Here is a 22,430-nt window from a genome sequence, read left to right as displayed (position 1 = left end):
GATGTCATAGACAACTTTGGATGTTTCGTAGATGGCTTCCCTGGTTCAGGGGTGACTGGGAAATGCCCAAACCTCTGAGGCTGTGCCAGGTCATCATGTCAATGTTCAGGGTGTAAGGTTCCATTGCACCACTAGATTTGTGTGTTCCTATCTCTATTAGATAAGAACTTATTTGTATGGATAGTATTTTCTATTTTAATGTGCCTATGCAAACAAGGAATAATGCCACCAGGCGTTAACAGCACATAAGGGGGCTGAAGGAACAAGTCCAACAATCCCCATGACCTGGTTCAAACATAAACATTAAATTGAGGGACTCTTTAACCAACATTCCTTATTGAACAGTTCACAAAGAAAAAAAAAAGATAAAAAGTGGGGAAAATAAACAATCTAACTTAAGACAGTGGACACAATTGTCACCGTTTAAGAAAATTTGTGTGTTCCTATCTCTATAAGAACGTGTTTGTATATAATTTCCCATTTTAATGTGTCTATGCAAAGGAAAAACAATATCACATGGCAAGATTGGTGCCTATGGGGATGCTAGAACAAGTCCAACAATTCAATTGACTTGGTTCTTATATAAACTTTAAATGGAGGGACACTTCTATAAACTTCCTTATTTAATAAATAACAAAGGAAAGGAAAGATAGAGAGGGACTCTTTCACCAAAATACCTTATTGAACAGTTCACAAAGAGGAGAAAAGATAAAAAGTGGGGAAAATAAACTAGCTTAAGATAGTGGACTCAATTGTCACTGTTTATAGGAACTAATCAGAAACCTAGTATTAGCAACCAGTTACACAATAAAAGAAGGAAGAGGCCAAGAGGCCGTTGAGAGTAAACAAGTAGGTAAAGAGTACTGGCCTCTTCCCAGCCTGAGAGTCATCCTCTCATTTTTATTTTGAAAATATATGGTACCCCCACCCGAAATGGTCTCTTCCCAAACTAAAAGTCCATCCTCCCATTTTATTTTAAATATATATGGTATATATATATATATATATATATATATATATATGTGTGTGTGTGTGTGTGTGTGTGTGTGTGTGTGTGTGTGTGTGTGTGTGTGTGTATATATATATATATATATATATAAACCCCTGCACGGTTTTTGAAATGGAGACCAATGAGAAAAAAAATACTAGTGAATGTCATGATGTAATGTCCCGACATACACCAGTGCTGCATCAGCCCGCCATCCACCCCATGTGTCCCCCACTTAGTGTCGGGAGAGAAAGGAGGAAAGCCTGAGGACCACGATAGAGTCCACCTGGGCCAGCAACCAGGGAAGACCTGGAGTAGAGGAGGAAATAGGGGAATGGCTGGAGGCCTGCCAAGCCTCCCAGCACCCCCCTAAAGCTAGGGAATATGCCTGCGGTCTGGGGTGTCCCCTAATCCCATACCTGGGAAGAGCCGGCCTCCAGGATCAAAACACCAGAAGCCAGCTATCTGCCCGGCCCCTCCCTCTGCTCCTCCTCCCTAGAGTAGGGAGGGGGGAAGCCTGGAGCCCCCTAATAGAGTCCACCTGGAACCCACAGCAGGACACCCAAGGTGGCACTCAGAAGCCTGAGTATTAAAATAAAAGAAGTTTCTTTATTTTCTTCCTTCTTTTGTTTTTGTTTTTATTTTTGGGTCATACCCAGCGATGCTCAGGGGTAATTTTTTTTTCTCTTTTTTTTTTTTAATTTTTAATTATGAGGACAAAAATGCAAAGAAAGAGGACAAGGTAAAGTTACAGTGGAAGGACAATCACCCATAACATAATTCTCAGAAGAAGTCCCCTTGCTGATATCATAACTTTGAACTTTCAGCCAAAGAACATTAAGATAAATGAAACAGAATCCATGTACAATTACTATGTCCCTCAAGTCCCCAGATTGTAACACATTATAATATTTCTTAATAGCACACAAGGCAATCTAAAGCCATAAAACTTATGTAACTCCTTAAACATTAGAGGCATAGTATTTTTTACATTTCCATGTGCATGCATATTAGCTTAAGTTAACCTCAAATTTTAAGTGGTTTTTTTTTTTAAGGATGAATCAAAGGAGCACAGTAAAAACGGTGTTAGAGTGGCAATTGTTGTTTGCATAGGCCCACCAAAATATGAGGGGCATGGAAAGAAATAACCTTGGCCTAAATACAAAGAGACCCTACCCCTGAAGTTTCCTGGCATAAGACCAACTCTAGGCTCCAGGCAAGTTAGATCGTCCAATCCAAGACATTGTCCGTAGTGCCAACACACTTTTCACACAGTCTCTGTTGTTGGTATCATGTTTCTGTATTAAATATCCTGGAATCTGCATATCCTACATTGAAGTCAGGATGTGGAGCGTCTCTCCTTTCACCTCACCAGTAAAGGGCAATGCAGAGAGCCCTGTCCTGTAAGCAGGTCTTTGTTGTTGTTAAGTCTTCTCAGTGTTAAGGGAAGTCTCTTTTGAGCAGGTCGATGTCTGAGCAGTGGTAGGGTTTTCCGTGGTAGAGGATTGCTTCCAGGTGATGTTATAGACAAACCTGGATGTTTTGTGGATGGCTTCCCTGGTTCAGGGGTACATGAAAAATGCCCTTTCTTCTGAGGCCTGTGCCAGGTCATTATGTCAATGTTCAGGGTGTAAGGTCCCTTTGCACTACAAGATTTGTGTGTTCCAATCTCTATTAGATAGGATCTTATTTGTATATATAGTATTTTCCCATTTTAATGTGCCTATGCAAAAAAGGAGCAATGCCACGTGGCATTATTGGTCCATATGGGGCCATAAGAACAAGTCCAACAATCCCCATGATATGGTTCAATCATAAGCATTAAACTGGGGGACTCTTTCACCAAAATTCCTTGTTGAACAGCTCATAAAGAGAAGATAAAAAGTGGTTAGAATCGTCACTGTATAAGAGAATATTTAGTAAGACTTATAGTTGTCAGAGAAAAAACACAAAATATTCTAAAGAAATACGTGTCCATTTTATGTCTTTTGAAACAGTTTAGGGTTGTTACACACAATACACGGCTTTGGTCTGTGATTAGGATTGTGCAATACTGAAGTTAAAAAAGAGTAATGTGGGTTAGTGATGTTTGAGGGGTGAGAGAGTTAAGGAGCAAAAGTGAGCTTTGTAGGGGTGTGGGAAAGGGCAGAATACAAAATGGACATTCTGGATACGCAAAACATAACATAAAGATAAGGAATACTCTTAATACATACAGTGCGGTTTTCCATATGCAGAGTGGTCAGAAATTGCCAGTGACAAACAGTGCAACCGAGCAAATCTCAGCACACCCGAAGGTAGGACCAACCATTTCTGGCCGGCTGGGCTGCCACCCCAGAAGGCCTGGAGGCTAGGGGCAGAAGAGGGGAAGGCTGGGGGCCTATCAAGGCTCCCAGCGCACCCAAGTTAGGGAGAAGGTCTTGCACATGGGGTCTCCCCCAACCGCTCAGGGGTAATTTTTAGCTCTGCACTCAGAAATTGCTCCTGGTAGGATCAGGGGATCATATTGGATGCCAGGGATCGAACCACACCGTTCATCCTATATTGGCTGCGTGCAAGGCAAACACCCATTGCTGTGCTCTCTCCGGCCCCCAGTTTTTTTTATTTTCTGATGTAAAAAAAAAAGTTAGGTAAATGTGTTTAACCAGCTGTAGACTGGCGTATTGTACATATACTTTGGCCTTGAAAGCTGGTTGGTTGTTCCTAACCGCATCAGGTGTATCTTAAAGAGCGAAAGATAGAGAATATATTCTCAAATTCCCATTTCACCTTGTAAACAATGCCTGTTTTCTACAGACTAGCAATTATTTTTAATTTTTTATTGCCTTTGTTATTTTGGTGCCTGGGATTGACACTAGTATGTACTATGTATCGTGTCCTTGGCCCTAATTAAGAACAAAACTTGATGACTTATGTAACCCTCACAAACATATTCCAATTTTCTCTATCTCCACTCTCAACCTTTGTATACCTTATTAAATGTATACATTTATAATTGTCGGTTATACCTAAATGAAGTTAGGAGAGAAATAGTATAAAAGATCGGTGTACTCTACACCTCACTTAACCTTTTTCTAAATTCATGACAAAATCTACTTCCTATCCACATCCTTCATTAATTTTATGCTTTTGTGTCAGGAAAACAGGTTGTATTTCCTGGCCTTAGAACAGATTCCCAGTAAAGATCCTTATCTCACTCTCTTTGTAGCATTAAGTCAATTGGGGATGAGGGAAAGAGAAAAGATGAATGCAAAAGAGAGGAAAGGAAAGGTGGAAGGGAGAATAAGAAAAAGGGAGGGCCTGAGACTTAAACTTTCGTTAAACTCAGAGAATGAAGTTGCTGTCCTCCCAGCATAACTGGACGTCAGTGCTGACAAGCTGAGGTTGCTATGCCCTCTACCGGCAGGGCAGCAAAATAGCTACCTCACCTTCCAAACCCCAAGAAGTAGTTCATTACTCCTGTTAGCATTTGTTGTTATGTGTGTGTCTTTTTTTTCTTTTGTATCACTATAATTATTATTTCAAAATACTTTAATATAAATATTGAGGATACTTTAAGAAACAAATTTTTAAGATTAATTTCTCCATTTTTGTGACTTTGTCATGTAAATAAAACTGAAATTGGAATTTCAGTAGATTTGATATTTTATTTTGTTTTTGTGAATTAATATAGTTTTGATTGAAATGTACTTAGAAAGATGTAAGGGAGAGTAAGAGACATGTAAGAATTACATGTCAAAGGGGAACACAGACTTGAAGAACAAGCCTAGTCTTGACCATTTAAATGAAAATGCTCATAATACATCTTGATGAAATGTCTCTTTAGGCTTCTAATGTACTTCCTGAAAAAACTAACTTCATTTGTAAGATTTCTCGAACAAGAACATCAGCTATTTGGCATCTAATTTCAATTGCATATCATATCTTTATTTTCTCTTGTGAATGACTAACTGTAATAGAGGGCACTCAGACAATGTTTCTCTAATTTTTAACTCAGCTTTAGCATTGATTTTATGCCCCAAAATGTCCATATTATTTTAAGATGGTTTTATTTTGAAAAAGGAAAATGAAAAATCTCTTCTTTTTGTTTTTCTTTTGGGGAACCTGAAATTTCCTTTATTGACTACTAGGAAATCAATAGCAAAACCCAAGTAGCACAATTAAAAGCTAGTATGAATTTGTGACAGAAATGAAAAATATTGCATTGCGTTTTCATTTGTGTGGTAACAGGAAAATATACTATATAGCCATGGTTATCTACTATAAAAGGTGTATTGGTGATCTGAAAGCAGGTTTAACTGGTTCTTGTCTGGTCTGTTCCAGTGGTAGATCCACAAAATAATATTTTTAACCTATCATGCCTGCATTAAAAAAATAAAAACACAAAACCAAATGTCCAGTGAGAATTCAACAAGTTTTATTCTGCCCTTTTGGCAGCAGTTGTTTTATCTGACAATATTCTCAGCTATATGCCAACAGTTATGCTTTGGCATAATAGGGTGATAATTAATCTGAGGATCTGAGATCTAAATGATCTTACTGAATTTCAACCTTAATCCCAAAGTAAAATTGGGAAGAATAGAAGAAAGGGAATAATACTGTGTTGTTTGTTTTCTGGTTTTTGTATATATGGTAAGGTGAGGAGCTTTAAAGAAAACATGAATAAAAGGAAAGGAATACATTTTAAGTAGTGTTTATTCTACAAAGAGATCAAAAAATATTCAGTAAATTCTATGAGTTGTTGTGAGGTGGGCTCAAACACCTGTTATGATGATTTATCAAATGTCCTTTTAAGGAACCTTTCAATCCAACACTCTTGCTTATGAAAGACATTTCTGTGTAACCTGAAGTCAGTGGTTCCCACTGAGGGGTATAATTTAAAAGAATCTAAGGAATAATTTTCTGTTATATACTTCTCTGGGTGGGTATTCTGAAGAAAATTCTCATGTTCTGAGTCTAGATCAAGTCCACAGCTGCCACATTTTTTTAAGCACGTACTAAGTTGAGAGCCTTCGTATTCAAGAATCCCTGTAACTTCCCAAAATGTGTGCCTGAATCTCAGTAAACCTCAGCACAATACATAGAAAACATCACACTACAAGTGTGACAATGGGAAAAAGACACCCAACGCCATGCGTTGAATGGAGATGGCAGCTCTGATGACTCAAAAGGTGCCTACCACTGATTTGGCCTCTCAGATAAAAACTTGAGAGAAGAAATATGGAGGATCCTCATAGAACTCAAAGCATGGAACAAACTGAATGGACCACAAATAAGAATAAAGAGGATATGAAAATAGAAATGAGAAAGTTCCAAACTGAAATAACAGGGCTAAAAACAGGCAAAACGAAAACCTCACTGAAAGCCTCTCTCAAACAGAGTAACAGTGGCTGAGGACAGACTCGGTGAGCTGAAAGATGAGGTGCATAACAACCCCATGCAACAGAAGAGATTGAAAAAGAGCCTTAGAAAATTATCAGAAGGGGCCGGGAAGGTGGCGCTACAGGTAAGGTGTCTGCCTTGCAAGCGCTACCATAGGACGGACAGCGGTTCGATCCCCCGGCATCCCATATGGTCCCCCCAAGCCAGGGGCAATTTCTGAGCGTATAGCCAGGAGTAACCCCTGAGCGTCAAATGGGTGTGGCCCAAAAACCAAAAAAAAAAAAGAAAAGAAAATGATCAGAAAATGGAAAAAAAATTCGGAAAGTATGCAAAGAGACAAAAATAGAAGTTTGATAAACTCAACAGAAACAACATAAGAATCGTTAGAGTCCCTGAAACCCTGGAAGAAAATCCCCATGAATAATCAAGAGTCAAGGACATCATTGCAAAGGAAATCCAAGAGATAAAGAAAATGCAACCAAAGCATGCCCAGAGTAAAGGAGATCTGAAGTAAAGCGTCCCAAGACAATCCTAGTCACAATAATAAATCCCACAGAGAGGGTTAGCAACAAGAACTAAAAGGGAAATTACATTCAAAGGAGCATCCTTTGACCTGTCACAAGAAACCCTCAAGGCCTGAAGGCAGTGGTGGGATACATTAACAAAACTCAACAAAATGAATGCCTCACCTAGAATACTTCACCCAGCCAGACTCACATTCAGGTTTGAAGGAAGCTTCACAGATACCAAACAGCTCAGAAACTTTACAGACTCAAAACCAGCCTTAAAAGACAAACTGAAAGGTCTACTTTAAGACAAGACAGACCAACAGACACACAAAATTCCTATATAAAGATGACACTAAATATCATGACAATTATCTCTCTCAGCTTCAGTGGACTAAATACATCAGTTAAGAGACACATAGTGGCAAAATGAATCAAGAAGATGAATCCAACATTCTGCTGTTTACAAAAAACACATCTGAATATTAGGAACAAACATAGACTCAAAATCAAGGTTGGAGAACAATCATCCAATCAAAGAACTCCCTTAAAAAAGCTGGAGTGCCCATATTAGTATCAGTTGACACAAACTTTAAAGCTTAAAAATTATAAGGGACAAAGGTAGACATTTTGTAATAATTAAGGTATATGTACAAGAGGAAGAAATCACACTCTTAAATATAAACATAGTGAGGAACCAGCAAAATATTTAAAACAGTTGTTGACAAATCTGAAAGAAGATATCAGTAGCAACACAATAATAGTGAAAGACCTCAACACTACATTATCAACCCCTTGATATGTCAACCAGGCTGAAACCTAACAAGAATATACTAGCTCTGAAAGGAGAAATGGAAGAAAGCCCTAAATATATAGGGCTCTCCACTCCCAGAAAACTGGATACATATTCTTCTCCAATGCACATAGGCCATTGTTCAAGGCAGATCACATGCTGGCCCATAAAACATACCTCCATAAATCCAGAGCATAGAAACTGTATGAACTATTTTCTCATATCATAATGCATTGAAATTAGAAATGAATTACAAATAGACATAGAGGAAAAACTTTAACACCTGGAAAGTAAACAGCTCATTACTGGACAACCAGTGGGTCAGGGATAAAATCAAAGAGGAAATGAAAAGTTTACTGGAAACAAGTGAGAATGAAGACACAAATTATCAGAATTTTTGAGACACAGCAAAAGTGGTACTAAGATTTACAGCTGGGGCCGGGCGGTGGTGCTAAAGGTAAGGTGCCTGCCTTGCCTGCGCTAGCTTTGGACGGACCGCGGTTCGATCCCCCGGTGTCCCATATGGTCCCCCAAGCCAGGAGCAACTTCTGAGCACATAGCCAGGAGTAACCCCTGAGCGTTACCGGGTGTGGCCCAAAAACCAAAAAAAAAAAAAAAAGATTTACAGCTTTGCAAGCACACATCAGGAAGAAGGAAGGAACCTACATAAATAACTTAAGGACACAGCTTATAAAATTAGAAAGTGATCGATAAAATGAATCAAAAATAGATAGATAGATAGAAGGAAATAACAAAGCTTAGAGCAGAAATTAATGAATTGTAAATCCAAAAACAATCTGTTGCTAACAGTCAACCTGGGTTTGATCACCAGATACATGATATGATTCCCTATATGCCACAATAAGTGAACCATGAGCACAAAATCAGGAGTAAGCCTTGAGCACCACCAAATGTAGCCCCAAAAACAAAACATAAAAAAACCAGTAGAGAAAGTATTAAAATTAATGCTTTGCAGGAGAAAGTAACCTTTATTCTGCAAAGACTTCACTAGGGCATAAATTTAAAATAAATTACCTAATTGGGTATTTACTCAAATGTCATCACAATCCACTTTCTGTGCAAAAACATCCTTGTTCAAATCATTTTGATTATAAAAATATGCTTTAGTTATATTTTCTTAAACCAAAATGTGTGCTTCCATGTTCTGCTCCAACACATTCAGAAAAAAATTCAACAAAATGATTTCATCTTGATGTGTGAAGATTTTTCTGAAAGGACAAAAAAAAAAAGGTAAAACTTGGCACTATTATGATATAAGATAAGAGCTTCCTTTTGAAAATAGTCTCCCATTCTCCCATTGGCGCTATGGAGATAGTACAGAATACTTGCCTTGCATACTGCCAAGCCATTGTTCAATCCCCAGCATCCCATATGTTACCTCAAGTCTAAAAGGAGTTTAATTCCTGAATGCAGAGCCAGAAGTAGCCCTCCACACCACTGGCTGTAGCACAAACTAAAAAAGAATTTTGGGGGGCTGGAGTGGTGGTACAAGCCATAAGGGGTTAGGGACCATATGTGGTGTTGGGGGTTGAACTTGAGTCTGCTTCGTGCAAGGCAAGTACCCACTGTAATATCTCTCTAATCCATTACATTACAATATTTATTAACAGGCAGAGTGGGGAGTTCTGCTGAGAAAGATCAGACCAACTGCAGTATAAGCATAGTGGATGAGGGTCATGGACACTTTGGTGGTGGTGGTGGGCACATAACTCGGTATATATTAATATAATAAAATTTAACATTATTATAATTCTATGATGTAAATTATAGTAACAAAAGAGTTTTTAGCAAAATATAATGACTAAGGGTCAGGAATATAGCCCAAAAGGTGTAATTTATGCAAGGAATAATCTAGACCCAGAGTGTTGTCTTACAGCACTACTGAACCAAAGCAACATCACACAGATGCCAAACCCCACAGCAGTAGACTCACATAGTTGTGGGGAGAACACAGTGAGTGCTGCTTGGAGACACTGTGAATAGAGGAAGGATTGATGGAGGGATGGGTAGAGAGAGAAAGAGAGAGAAAAAAATGGGCAAGAGTCTCAGAATAAGGAATGTATAATACAATGCAAGAAAGAGAATTAAGGTCCAAGATTTAAGTTGGCTCTTGTCCAAGTGCCAAGTAATTGTGGTTTATCTGAACTCAAAGATTTTTAGCATACATGTAAAATATGAAGATGCTTTCTCAGAAAGAATTTTCAAACAGTCAAAAATTTTGGTCATCAAACTAGGGAGATCCCTTCACATATTACAGAAATCCAAGAGGTAGGTCTGAAATAAGAAAGTGGTTATGCAAATGAAAAATTAGACAAAAATTGAAGTTCTTTTGAGAAAAAAATTGAACATTATGACAAATAGACTTGAAGAGAAAGGGAACAAAAAGGACAAAATATGTACAGAGCACTTGCACCAAGGACTAGACCCTGGTCAAGAAGTACAGCTTGACTTCAGAAATGATTGATTTAGAAATGAATGCCTTTGGTGAACTCTGGAAAAGAATTTAGTTTCCCATACACTCAGTTATTGTCACATTCTACATAGAAATAAACCATATGAAAATTGGCAAAGCAAAATCTGTTGCTGGATTTTATTGACCCAGATTCACAGTTTGGGAACTAAACTATAGTCAGACAAGTCCAACTGACAGCAGCTCTGCTAGCTGTCTAAGCTTGTAGGGCTTGAATGGAGTTGGCTCTCATTTAAGTTTCCATTGGCAGCATCAAAGGCTCATGTGAGTTTTGAATCACTATCCTTTACCCTTTTCCATTTATTACTTATCTTTATCTTCTTTACTCATGAAACTTCAAAAAAATCCCTTTTACATTTGCATGTCCTCCTTCTACAAGAGTCTCCCATTACTTATTGGCTGGATTAAGTTGGCAAAAGAAACCCAGGATGATTTCTGCCTCAAAGACTCAAATTGTACATCACAGCATGACCTATGTGACACTCACAGCCATGCCAATACCTGTGTCCTTGATGTCGGAGGGATTTAAAAAAGGTGTCTGTTAATCTGGGAAGAGGCTAGTTGCGTTTTGGATTACTGTTTCTCTGTGGAAATCACACGTTTTGGATTACTGTCTCTCAGTGGAAATCACACGTATTAAATGCCTTAGATGTTGATGAGTATCTTATTGCTTGGCTGAATATTTGCAAAGTATATGGTTATAAGAACCATGGATGCTAAATTAGAAATGGCAGTTTAACCACAAATTATTCTCCTGATTTGAAGGGAAGTATCTGTTAGACCTGACATTATACTGAAATTCTGACAGTCCTTATAACTGTCGTGCTAGAGAAACTAGTTACAAGTGATTTATTTTTTCTCCCATTTGGTAGGGTAATTTTTAATTGAAGCCATAGTTTCCAAAATGGACCAAAAACCTTTGTTCTGTGAAGTCCAAGTTGTTTATTTTTGCTTTTGTTTTCATTGCCAGTGGAGTCAAATCATTGGAGAAACCTCTAAAGACTTTATCATGAGAGTTCTGCCTGGCTTTCCTCTGCATATTCTATGGGTGCAATACTGGTATTAAGGTTTTAACATATTTTGAAATAGCTCTTGTATATAGTGTGAGATAGAAGTCCAATTGAGTTTTTGTGTGAGTAGCCAACCAGTTTTCCAAACACAATTTGTTAAAGAGGATTTCCTTGATTCACTTCATACCCCCAGCTACTTTATCTAACCTTAACTGTCCATAGTGAGGGTTTATTTCTGAGCTCTCAATTTTACTGCATAGACCCAATAGTCTGATTTTATACTAACTTAGACTAGAACATACAGTCTTTTTATTAATTGAGCTTTATAGTATAATCTAAAATCAGAAAATGCAATGTTTCTCATCTTTTCTCTGAATGATTTAGTGGCTTCGTAGAGTTTTATGATTCTATGCAAATTTTGATATTGTTTTGCTTAAAGAATTCCATTAGAATTTACGGAGAGATGCTATTGAATCTGTATAAATTCTTTGGTAGTATGCTCACTTTGTTATTTACATTTTTATAATAATTTTTATTTTGACCAAAGTGAATTACAAATTTTTCACAGTAATATTTTAGGCATATAATGACAATGAATCAGGGGCATTCCCACCACCACTGTTGTCCTCCCTCCACCCCTGTTCCCAGCATGCATCCCATATCCTCCTCCTTTACTTCCCAGACTGCTAGTATAAGTGGTCCCCTCTGTGTTTAGCTTGTTGTAGATTGGGTATCGATTCTGTTGTCGTTGTCTTTGGATTTGTTGTTTAAGTCTGATCATTTTTGTTTCTACTTAATGTTCATAATACTGTTTGGTCTTGGTAGTTATTTACATTTTTTAATCATTCAAGACTTTGGTTATATTATACCATTTACTTTTTATCTGTAGTTTCATAAAAAATCTGATGTGAGTATTATGGAAGTTCCTTTCTATATGAGTCTTTGTTTTTCTCTTGCAGCTTTTAAGAATCTTTTTTTTTTTTTTGTCTCTTTGGTTTGTTTTGATTATATTGGTATTCTTCTATTTGGGTTTATTTTATGTGGAAACCTTCAGGCTTCCCTTTCTCATACTGGCAAACTTCTCTATTCTAATTATAATTAGAAATTAGAAATTATTCTAATTTCTTCTACCAGCAATTTTATCTTTTATTCCTTTTTCTCCTCAAATAACTATAATATAAATGTTGTTCCTTTTACTGTTGTGCCATACAACATGCAGAGTTTGTTGTATGTTTTTTTTATAATTTTTTTATTTTGAATTATGAGAACAAAAGATGCAAAGAAAGAGGATAAGGTAAAGTTACAGTGGAAGGACAATCACCCATAACATAATTATCAGAAGAAGTCCCCTTGCTGATATCTTAACTTTGAACTTTCACCAAAGAAAGTTAAGATAAATAAAACAGAATCCATGTGCAATTACTTTGTCCCTCAAGTTCCCAGATTGTAGCACATTATAATATTTCTTAACAGCACACAAGGCAATCTAAAGCCATCAAACTTACGTAACTCCTTAAACATTAGAAGCATAGTATTTTTTACATTTCCATGCACATGCATATTAGCTTAAGTTAACCTCAAATTTTAAGCGGTTTTTTTTTTTAAGGATTAGAGTCCAAGGAGCACAGTAAAAATGGTGTTAGAGTGGCAATTGTTGTTTGCATAGGCCCACCAAAATATGAGAGGCATGGAAAGGAATAACCTTGGCCTAAATACAAAGAGATCCTACCCCTGAAGTTTCCTGGCATATGACCAGCTCTAGGCCTCAGGCAAGTTATCGTTCGATCCAAGACATTGTCCATAGCGCCAACACACTTATCACACAGTCTCTGTTGTTGGTCTCATGTTTCTGTATTAAAGATTCTGGAATCTGCATGTCCTACATTGAAGTCATGATGTGGAGTGCCTTCTCGTTTCACCTCACCATGAAAGGGCAATGCAGGAAGCCCTGTCCTGTAAGCAGGTTGTTGTTAAGTCTTCTCAGTGTTAAGGGAAGTCTCTTTTGAGCAGGACGATGTCTGAGCAGTGGTAGGGTCTTCTGTGGTAGAGGATTGCTTCCAGGTGATGTTATAGACAAACCTCACCATTAAGGGGCAATACAGCAAGCCCTGTCCAGTAAGCAGGTCATTGTTCTTGTTGTCTTCTCAGTGTTAAGGGGTGTCTCTTTTGAGTAGATCAATGTCAGAGCAGCTGTAGGGTCGTCCCTGATACAGGATTGCCTCCGGGTGATGTTATATACAACCTTGGATGTTTTGTAAATGTCTTCTGTAGATCAAGGGGTAAATGGAGAATGCCCATTCTTCTGAGGCCTGTGCCAGGTCTTTATGTCAATGTTCAGGGTGTAAGGTCTCATTGCACTACAAGATTTGTGTGTTCCCATTTCTATTAGATAAGAACTTATTGGTATGTATAGTATTTTCCCATGTTAGTGTGCCTACGCAAACAAGATATAAAGCCACATGGTGCTTTCAGATATATGGGGGCGTAAGAACATTTCCAACAAGACCCATGACTTGGTTCAAACATAAGTATTAAACTGAGGGATTCTTTCACACCAAATTCCATATTGAGCAGTTCACAAAGAGAAGATAAAAAAACATGGGGGGGGGAATCATCACTGTATAAGAAAGTATTTAGCAAAAGTTATAGCTGTCAAAGAAAACACCCATAAAATGTTGAAAAGATATGTGTCCTTTTTATGCCTTTTAAAATAGTTGGGTGGGTGTTAACTCTAGGGCACCACTTTGGTCTGTGACTTAGGACTCAACAGTACTTAAGTTAGAAAGGGTAAAAAGGAGTAATGATGATAGGAGTTAAAGAAGTTAAAGAGAAATATGAACTTATGAAGGGGTATGCAAAAGGGCAGAGTACAAAATGGACATTCTGCATACATAAAAACATAATTCAATGATAGTGAGTACTATTAATGTTTCTTGTGAGGGTACTATTAATGTTTCTTGTGCACGCGCGGGGGCAATAGCCCCCGCGCGATTTTGAAAATGTAGACTGGACAGAGATTACCAGTGCCAGCCAAACCACCTCCTGCTAGACTCCCGGCTCCCAGGAAGGAGAGATCCTTCAAGAAGCTGGGAGACCAGAAGTTCAGAGCCCCACCCAGACCCTCCCTAAGGAGCTGCATGGATAGTGGGGGAAGGCCTAGGGTACCTTCAAGCTCCACCAAGGGACCCACCTCACCGGCTTGCCCAGGCGTGTGGCCCGGGGAAGCCCTGGAGATCTGGAGCAAGGTGGTAGAGGGGTGCTGGGGTTACCCAAGTCCCGCACCCCCACTAGGCCTGGCCAAGCAGGCCTCCGGCATGGCGGGGGCCTGCCAAACCTCCTCCTGCTAGACTCCCTGCTCCCAGGAAGGGTATGTTTATTTTTCTTTTTATTCTTTTATTTTAGGGAGAGTAGGTTGGGGTAAGTTTTGACCCACCCTTGTGAAACTCATGGCTATTCCTGATACATAGCTTTTAATAGTCCTCAAGCAACTCTGCAGTTTAAGATAGAACATGAGCCTTCTGCTTGCAAAGTATGTACCCAATACCATTGAGCTATATTTTCAATACTTTTATTATTTAATGATTTTATCTATCTTGCCCTTGAGAGTACTGATTCCATCGCTTAGTTTTTCACTCTGCTGCCAAATTCCACCATTGTGTTATTTTTTTTAATCTCAGCCATTATATTCTATTCATTCATTTGTTTGGAATTTTTTTGAGGGAGGAGGTTGGTCACATCTGGCTATGCTGAAATTTTACCCCTGGTGGGGTAGAAGGGACCATATGTGGCTCAGGGATCAGATCCAGGTCTACCACATGCAAGGCAAGCACTCTATCTACTACTGGCCTTTTGGGATTATTGTGCTTTTCTCCAACTTTCCAGTAGTTTTTTAGTTTTTTTTCACCAATTTTTTTCATGTTATTGAATATAAACAGTTTTACTTAGAGGTTTTCCTCAGAATGTATAGAAAGTTTAGAAAATTATGTTGTTTTTTAAAACCAGCTTTTTAATGTTTGAAAAAATTAAGACAGTTTCAATAATTCACTGAATTTATGTGGGGCTAGGTATTGTGCTAGGTATTTGTGGTCACACATGCCCTGTAGCAGCTACAGTGCTAAGATTTAGTAAACACGAGTTCTAACCCAGAGTTTCTGGTCTCTAACAGTGCATATCATATTAAAAATCTGTCTGACTTGAGCAATGACAAGTGATCATGATCAGGGTTCCTTTTAAGGCTAGGCTTCTAACAAGAAATATCCATTGGCTCCTGGCACATGTTTTGGGAGGGCCTAAGTGTCTGTCTTTATCTCATGAAAGCCTAAGTAGTAAACCTCCCATTAATCCTGGGTTCACATAGTCTGTACGAATAAATCAACTGTATGGTGATCCAGACTAAATAAGCAGTTGACATCCATGTCATCACATTAGTCTCTGGAATTGAATATCCATGATTTGATAGCAAAAAGGATATCAATAGGCTGTCTAGTTTGAGTCTCTTGATATTCCTAAACAAATATCTATTAGCTAAGAGACCATTCTACTTTTGACCTGGGAAGGATAAGATACCCCTCAGGAATGGTGACCCAAAATCAGATCCTCAGTAGCACAAACACAATGCTCTGACTCAAGCTTCATTGTTTAGTCACTTGCTTTCTGTGTGCTTTCTGTGTGCAGACATTGCTTTTAGTTCCTCAGTCTGTGGTCTATCTGGATTCAGTGGTATTTTCTGATGAAACTCTGGGAGATGTAATTATTTAACATGTTGACATTGACACTATTTATATTGACATTGCCATTATAGTGTCGTTGACACTATTTATATTAATTAAATCACACTCAAGTGCCAGACACCAGTGAACATTAGACATCTATGAAAATGTGTTCATTCCATTTTGGGTGTAGATATTTTCCTTAATGATAGGAAAACATTAGATGGACTCCCACTAGTTGACCATCTTCCAGTTTTCTCTTTGTATACCTTTTATAATCACTTGTTTGTTTTTCACCTACATCCTAGCTAATAATAACCCAAAATAGGTTAACAACTAGTTGGTATATTATCCATTGCAATAGTATTGTTTTTAAAATGTGAAGCACATGTTCAAATTTAATTCAGATCATCTAAATTGGTTGTTCTCATACTTAGTTTACCCAAGCATCATAGAAAGTGTGCATCACATTAAAAATGCATATTGGGGCCGGAGAGATAGCACGGAGGTAAGGCATTTGTCTTTCATGCAGAAAATCTTTGGTTCAAATCCCAGCATCCCATATGGTCCCCTGAGCCTGCCAGGAGCGATTTCTGAACATAGAGCCAGGAGTAACCCCTGAGCACTGCCAGGTGTGACCCAAAAACAAACAAAAAAAAGTGCATATCACTGGGGTTGGGGTGAAAGTTTAGTAATTACGAATATTGGCTGAGGGGCCAGAGAGAGCATGGAGTAAGGTGTTTACCTTTCATGCAGAAGGTCATCGGTTCAAATCCTGGCATCCCATATGGTCCCCCGTGCCTGCCAGGAGCAATTTCTGAGAACGGAGCCAGGAAAAGCCCGTGAGCACTGCCGGGTGTGGCCCAAAAACCACAAAAAAAAATATATATATATATATATATATTTGGGCTGGAAAATGAGTGACAACCCCAGCACCACATGGTCTTGAGCACTACCAGGTCTTCTGAATACTGCTGGTGATGGATCTGGAGTTTCCCCAAATACTGTTAAGTAGTTCCTAGTGTTTTCCAGCATCACGCAACCCAAGCTACATGACCTTGTTATTCCACATCCTCTAAGCATTGCTTGAAACTCCCCAACAAAGGGAAACAGAACAAAACAATCACATTCCAGGGATTCACTTAGAAATATTCTGATTTAGCAAAAGAGGAAAGGAAATCATGACCTCCCATTTGAGTCTGAGACAGGAAACATATAGATTACACTGTGAGAAACACAATTAGGAAGTCATTAAACATCAATGCTTACATTGGTATTTAAGGGGAAAAGAAGGAAATTCATTTCAAAAAAATTCCATATCTTTGACCAGAAAATACCATTTTATAGCATTCAGAATAAGTAAAATATTTATTAAATACAATATTGAATGAAAGAATTTTCATTCAATGAAATGAGAATCTCCTTTTCTTTCACTGCTGGTGAGAATGCTGTCTAGTCTAGCCTTTCTGGAAGACAAAATTTGAGATTTGAAATTTTGAAAATTTGAAAATTTAAAATTGAGCTTGCATATGATCCAGCAATACCAATTATGGGGGTTTATCCTAGGAACACAAAAACACAATACAAAAATGCTCTCTGAACTCCTATGTTTATTACAGCACTATTTAGCCACATTATGGAAACAACCCAGATGAGAACACATTAATGGTTGTTCAGAAAAATTAAGTCATTAAAAATGCTTGTACATGGATGAACATGAAATTACTATGCTGAGTAAAATGAGTCAGAGGGAGAGGGATACACATAGAATAGTCTCACTCATCTGTGGGATATAAGAAAATTAAGTCAGTATGGTAATAATATCCAGAGACAATAGAGTGAGGATCAGAAGACCAGTCCATGGTAGATTTCCACAAAGGGTGGCTAGTGTAGTTAGAGTACAAAAGGGTTTACTATTGTGAAGAAAGCCTCAAGCTCCAAAACTAGAACCTGGAGAGATGCGGGGTCTCGAAGCAAACATAGACACAGGAAATAATCCACACAGTGAAAGGGTGCAAAAACGGGTTCAGGAATTCCAACACTCAAGCCATGAATCACACCACACAAGCCTTCTGCTCCTAAGAAGGAAAGTAGCAGCGTAATGGAGAAAGACTGAAGAATGAGCCCCTACCTTCCTGAAACCAAGGCTTTTATTAACAAGACCATACCCTAGGGTGGAGAAGGAATACTAAATAGGGAGTAATCCAATCACCAGGTCACACCCTAGGGTGGAGTATGAATACAGAGTAGGATAGGACCCAGTAATCCAACATACTATGACAGTGATAGTTTGAACTGATCACTGTGGACAAGAACTAGGTACTGAAAGGAAATAAAGTGACATGCACAGCACCGCTCTGATAACTATAGTGCAAACTACAGTGTCAAAAAAGAAAAGAGAGGGGCCCGGAGAGATAGCACAGCGGCGTTTGCCTTGCAAGCAGCCGATCCAGGACCTAAGGTGGTCGGTTTGAATCCCGGTGTCCCATATGTTCCCCCCATGCCTGCCAGGAGCTATTTCTGAGCAGACAGCCAGGAGTAACCCCTGAGCACCGCCAGGTGTGACCCAAAAACCAAAAAAAGAAGAAGAAGAAGAAGAAGAAGAAGAAGAAGAAGAGAGAGAGAGAGAGAGAGAGAGAGAGAGAGAGAGAGAGAGAGAGAGAGAGAGAGAGAGAGAGAGAGAGAGAGAGAAAGTAAAATGCCTACCCCAGAGGCAGGTGAAGGAGGATGGGTGGGACTGGGGAAATGTGCACTGTTGAAGGTTGTTGTACATTGTATGACTGTAACTCAATCATGAACAACTTTATCTGTGAAAGAAAAAAAAACTACATTATGAACAATCTTGAAATCAAGGTATTTAAATTAAAAATAGAAATAAGAAGAATAAAGACAGAAGAGATGTTAAGTGAATATAAATGGCGTGAATTATTTAAATTGGAGCCAAATTTAAGAATATATCCCATGCTCACTACTAAAATTGAACATACGAAGATTAGCACGGCTCCTGCTCAAGGATGACATGCAAATTCGTGAAGCTTTCCATATTAAAAAAAAAAGAATATATCCATGAATATTCAATTCATTTTATAACTTAAGATAGTCATATTTGAAGCTTCCAATCAGTTTCTTTTCTGGGAAAAGAGATACCCAATCATCTCTTAAGTATTTGAGGCTATCACTTTTCTATTTTTTCTTCTAAGTACTTAGGATACCTATATAATAATGTATTTCATAAATTCATTGAAGGCTAATTCACAAATACTTTCTTTCCTTAAGAAAGTTTATGAACTGGGGCCAGAGAACTAGCACAGCAGTAGGGCGTTTGCCTTGCATGCAGCTAAACCAGGACAGATGGTGGTTCGAATCCCAGTATCCCATATGGTCCCCCGAACTGGCCAGGAGTGATTTCTGAGACAGAGCCAGGAGTAGCCCCTGAGTGCCACCAGGTGTGACCCAAAAACCAAAAAATAAAAAGAAAGAAAGAAAGTTTATGAACTAAGTTTTAAGGTCAGAGTAATAATGAGCATTAACAAAGACAGTGAAAAACAGCTTAAAGTAACTTCCTATAAAAAAAACTTCCTAACAATGAAATCCAGATACCAAGACTTACGAAAATATATAAAGGAAAGTTATTCTCTGAGGTAATTTATGAAAGCCAATTATTAAATCTTTGGGAATTTTGCCAACTTGTTGTTAAACATATATTTCATTTAAAAATCATTATATGGTATAAAATTATATAAATTATAGTTATATATAAAATCAAAGTTAAATAATTATAGTTATTTATTAAAAATAAATGCTTAAACCTAATCACTTTATAATTATATTTACCCATTAACTGTGTTTTTAAGATTATTTAAATCTATTATCAGTTAATGCTGTGATATAATGACATGCTGCTATACATCTCTTCTCAATGATGTATTCAGTTCTGTTAGTTGGTTGATTTGGAATTGGACATAGTGAGAATGACTATATTTTAAAATAATGAAATCACTAAAGATAGGACTTGGGGGTTGGAGTAATAATGCAGTGAGTAGGCCACTTTCCCTGCATGTAGTCTACTCAGGTTCAATCAATGTCAGCATGAGTGAATACCAAACACCATCAGGAGTAATTCTTGAATGCAGAGCCAAAAGAAACCCCATAGCATGACTGGGTTTGGCCAAAATTTAAAAAAAAAAATAGGACTTAACTGATCATTTTATTTAGTAGACAAAAAAAATAAAGAAAAATTTATTATTCCAATTAAGATTTAAGCTGTCATATATGTGGCCATTACACTAGGAGAAATGAGAAAATAAGCTTCCAAAATTCTTTTATGTACTTCAACTGTTATTGCATTTCAGCAAAAAGACAACATTATCAATAAATCAATATATTATTTTTACTTTATCCTTATTGCTTACAAAAATATCAGCCAACAGTCATGTTCAAATTACCCTGACTTCTCTGCTATTATGGTTGGCCTCAGATATAATATTTTCTATGAAAAATTAACATAAAATATACAAAGTGTTGAACATTTTAGTATTAGTATTAGTATTATTAAATATATGCTTTTCATCCTTAAATCAGTAAAAAATAAAAGTACTATAAGCATTTGTGGGCATACACATATATTACTCCCTATTATCTATCAGCACATTTCCTCGTGGAGCTGCATATCTCAGAGAACTGAACTACATTAATGCTTTTTATCTCAACTGCCTCGACCAAAAGTTCTGACAAAATGATACCATTAGAGGTCAATGAAAATCAGTGACAATTTTATTCATGCTGATTAAAAATAAAAAATGCTCTTACATGGAAAATTTTTTCTAGCCCAGTCAATTCTTTTACAGTAACCCAAATTGGGGGCAGAAGATTTTAATGACTCAAAACAATCATAATTAATCATAATTATTAAAAAATAAATGATCTGGCCCAGAGAGATAGCACAGTGGCGTTTGCCTTGCAAGCAGCCGATCCAGGACCAAAGGTGGTTGGTTCGAATCCCAGTGTCCCATATGGTCCCCCGTGCCTGCCAGGAGCTATTTCTGAGCAGACAGCCAGGAGTAATCCCTGAGCACCACCAGGTGTGGCCCAAAAAACAAAAACAAAAAAAAAAAGATCTTTCTATTGATGAGATAATCAAGGAATCATTTGCTCACACAGAAGATAGGTATCAATCCACAGTATAGTTAGATGAATAGCTAGTTAGATTGGTCTTGGGCATCAGCTACTTCAGTCTGACTATCAGTTTTCCTAGAGGTGATGGTGCCTCTTCAACCTTAATAATCTTTCACCACAAAGACTTTTCTTTTCTTTTATCTGCTTAACAATATGATGGAGCTGGAGTGATAGCACAGCGGGGAGGGTATCTGCCTTGCATGCAGCCCACCCATGTTCGATCCCCAGTATCCCATATAATCCCCCAAGCAGAATGACGCCTGAGCACAGAACTAAAAGTAACCCTGAGCGCTTTTGGATGTGGCCCAAAAACAAAAATAAAAACTTAACAAGAAAATAAAAGAATATGATAGCTAGTTCCAAAGAAATCAACTCAGGTTGTTCAGCAGCATGGTGGATGACTTCAAATGTTGGGTCTCACCTGTCTAGAATGCTTCTAAATTCAAACTCTTCAAAATAAATGTGTGTTGATTTGAAGAGATAACACCTTGAGTTGATCAAGGTTTGATTCCCAGCACACAATATAGTCTCCTGAGCATTTCCAGGGATAATCTCCAAAAGCAGAATCAGTAATAGGGTCCTACTCACAGTTTGGTATGGACCAAAACCAAAAATTAAATAAATAAAATGGTTCAAATAAATTATACCTAGGAACAATTAGTCTGTAGGCTGATAACTAGTATGCTTTTAATCTAGTATTTCAAAGAATATAGCAGGGTTTACTTTGTTGTAAAAGGGAAAGCATAGGCATCTGGAGGTTGATTCATCTAAAATAAATCCTAGATTTACTCTCATGTGTAAATTTGTAAAAATTACTATATTTATCTGAATCTTGGTTCTTTCATCAGTAAAAATGAATTATTATGATGAATTAACAGATGACTAATAAGTAAAATATAATATTACCCAATTTTTTCATTTGTTTTCTTGCTATTCTGGAAAACCACTGAGCCTTCAAAACCTAAAGAAATTAATTTATGAGGGTAATATTTAGGATTCTAAGTTTAGGGTGCATGTGTCCAGGAAGACATTGCTAAAGTATTTCTTCAATAGCTTGGTAGGTTCCTATCTACTATACATGCATATTACATGAATATATGGTTGTGGAATATTTACATCTGTGCTAGGATTAGTCTCAGAATACATTGGGAAAAATAAAATTGACTCCTGTAGTATCTCAGAATTTGCAACTTGAATGTCATACTTTAATCTAATGTCCTTTCAAATAAAAATTAGTAAGGGCTCTGAATCATCCAGCAAGCTCTCCCTGCTCCCCAACTCTCCACAAGGTCAACGTGACCTTTCTAGAGCAAGGGAGACTTTGCCCAATGTTCCACAGAAACATTTTTAGGGTTCTTTCCATACATGGTTAATGT

General features: G+C 37.7%; 2 protein-coding genes and 1 pseudogene across 2 annotated transcripts in view; 2 read left to right on the top strand and 1 right to left on the bottom strand.

Moving 5' to 3' along the window:
- RPF1 (ribosome production factor 1 homolog) overlaps positions 1–22,430 on the bottom strand; it is a 1,036,037-nt gene that overhangs the window by 144,926 nt on the left and 868,681 nt on the right. The window lies entirely within an intron of this gene.
- Positions 1–22,430, top strand: part of DDAH1 (dimethylarginine dimethylaminohydrolase 1) — a 188,608-nt gene that overhangs the window by 149,604 nt on the left and 16,574 nt on the right. The gene's annotated exons all lie outside the window — the stretch shown is intronic.
- LOC126007626 (uncharacterized) lies at positions 18,831–18,928 on the top strand (annotated as a pseudogene).

Source organism: Suncus etruscus, chromosome 4 (genome assembly GCF_024139225.1).
Source record: "Suncus etruscus isolate mSunEtr1 chromosome 4, mSunEtr1.pri.cur, whole genome shotgun sequence".
Taxonomy (NCBI): Eukaryota; Metazoa; Chordata; class Mammalia; order Eulipotyphla; family Soricidae; genus Suncus; species Suncus etruscus.
The sequence above is the reverse complement of the archived record's forward strand: the minus strand, read 5'-3'. Positions and strand labels throughout refer to the sequence as shown.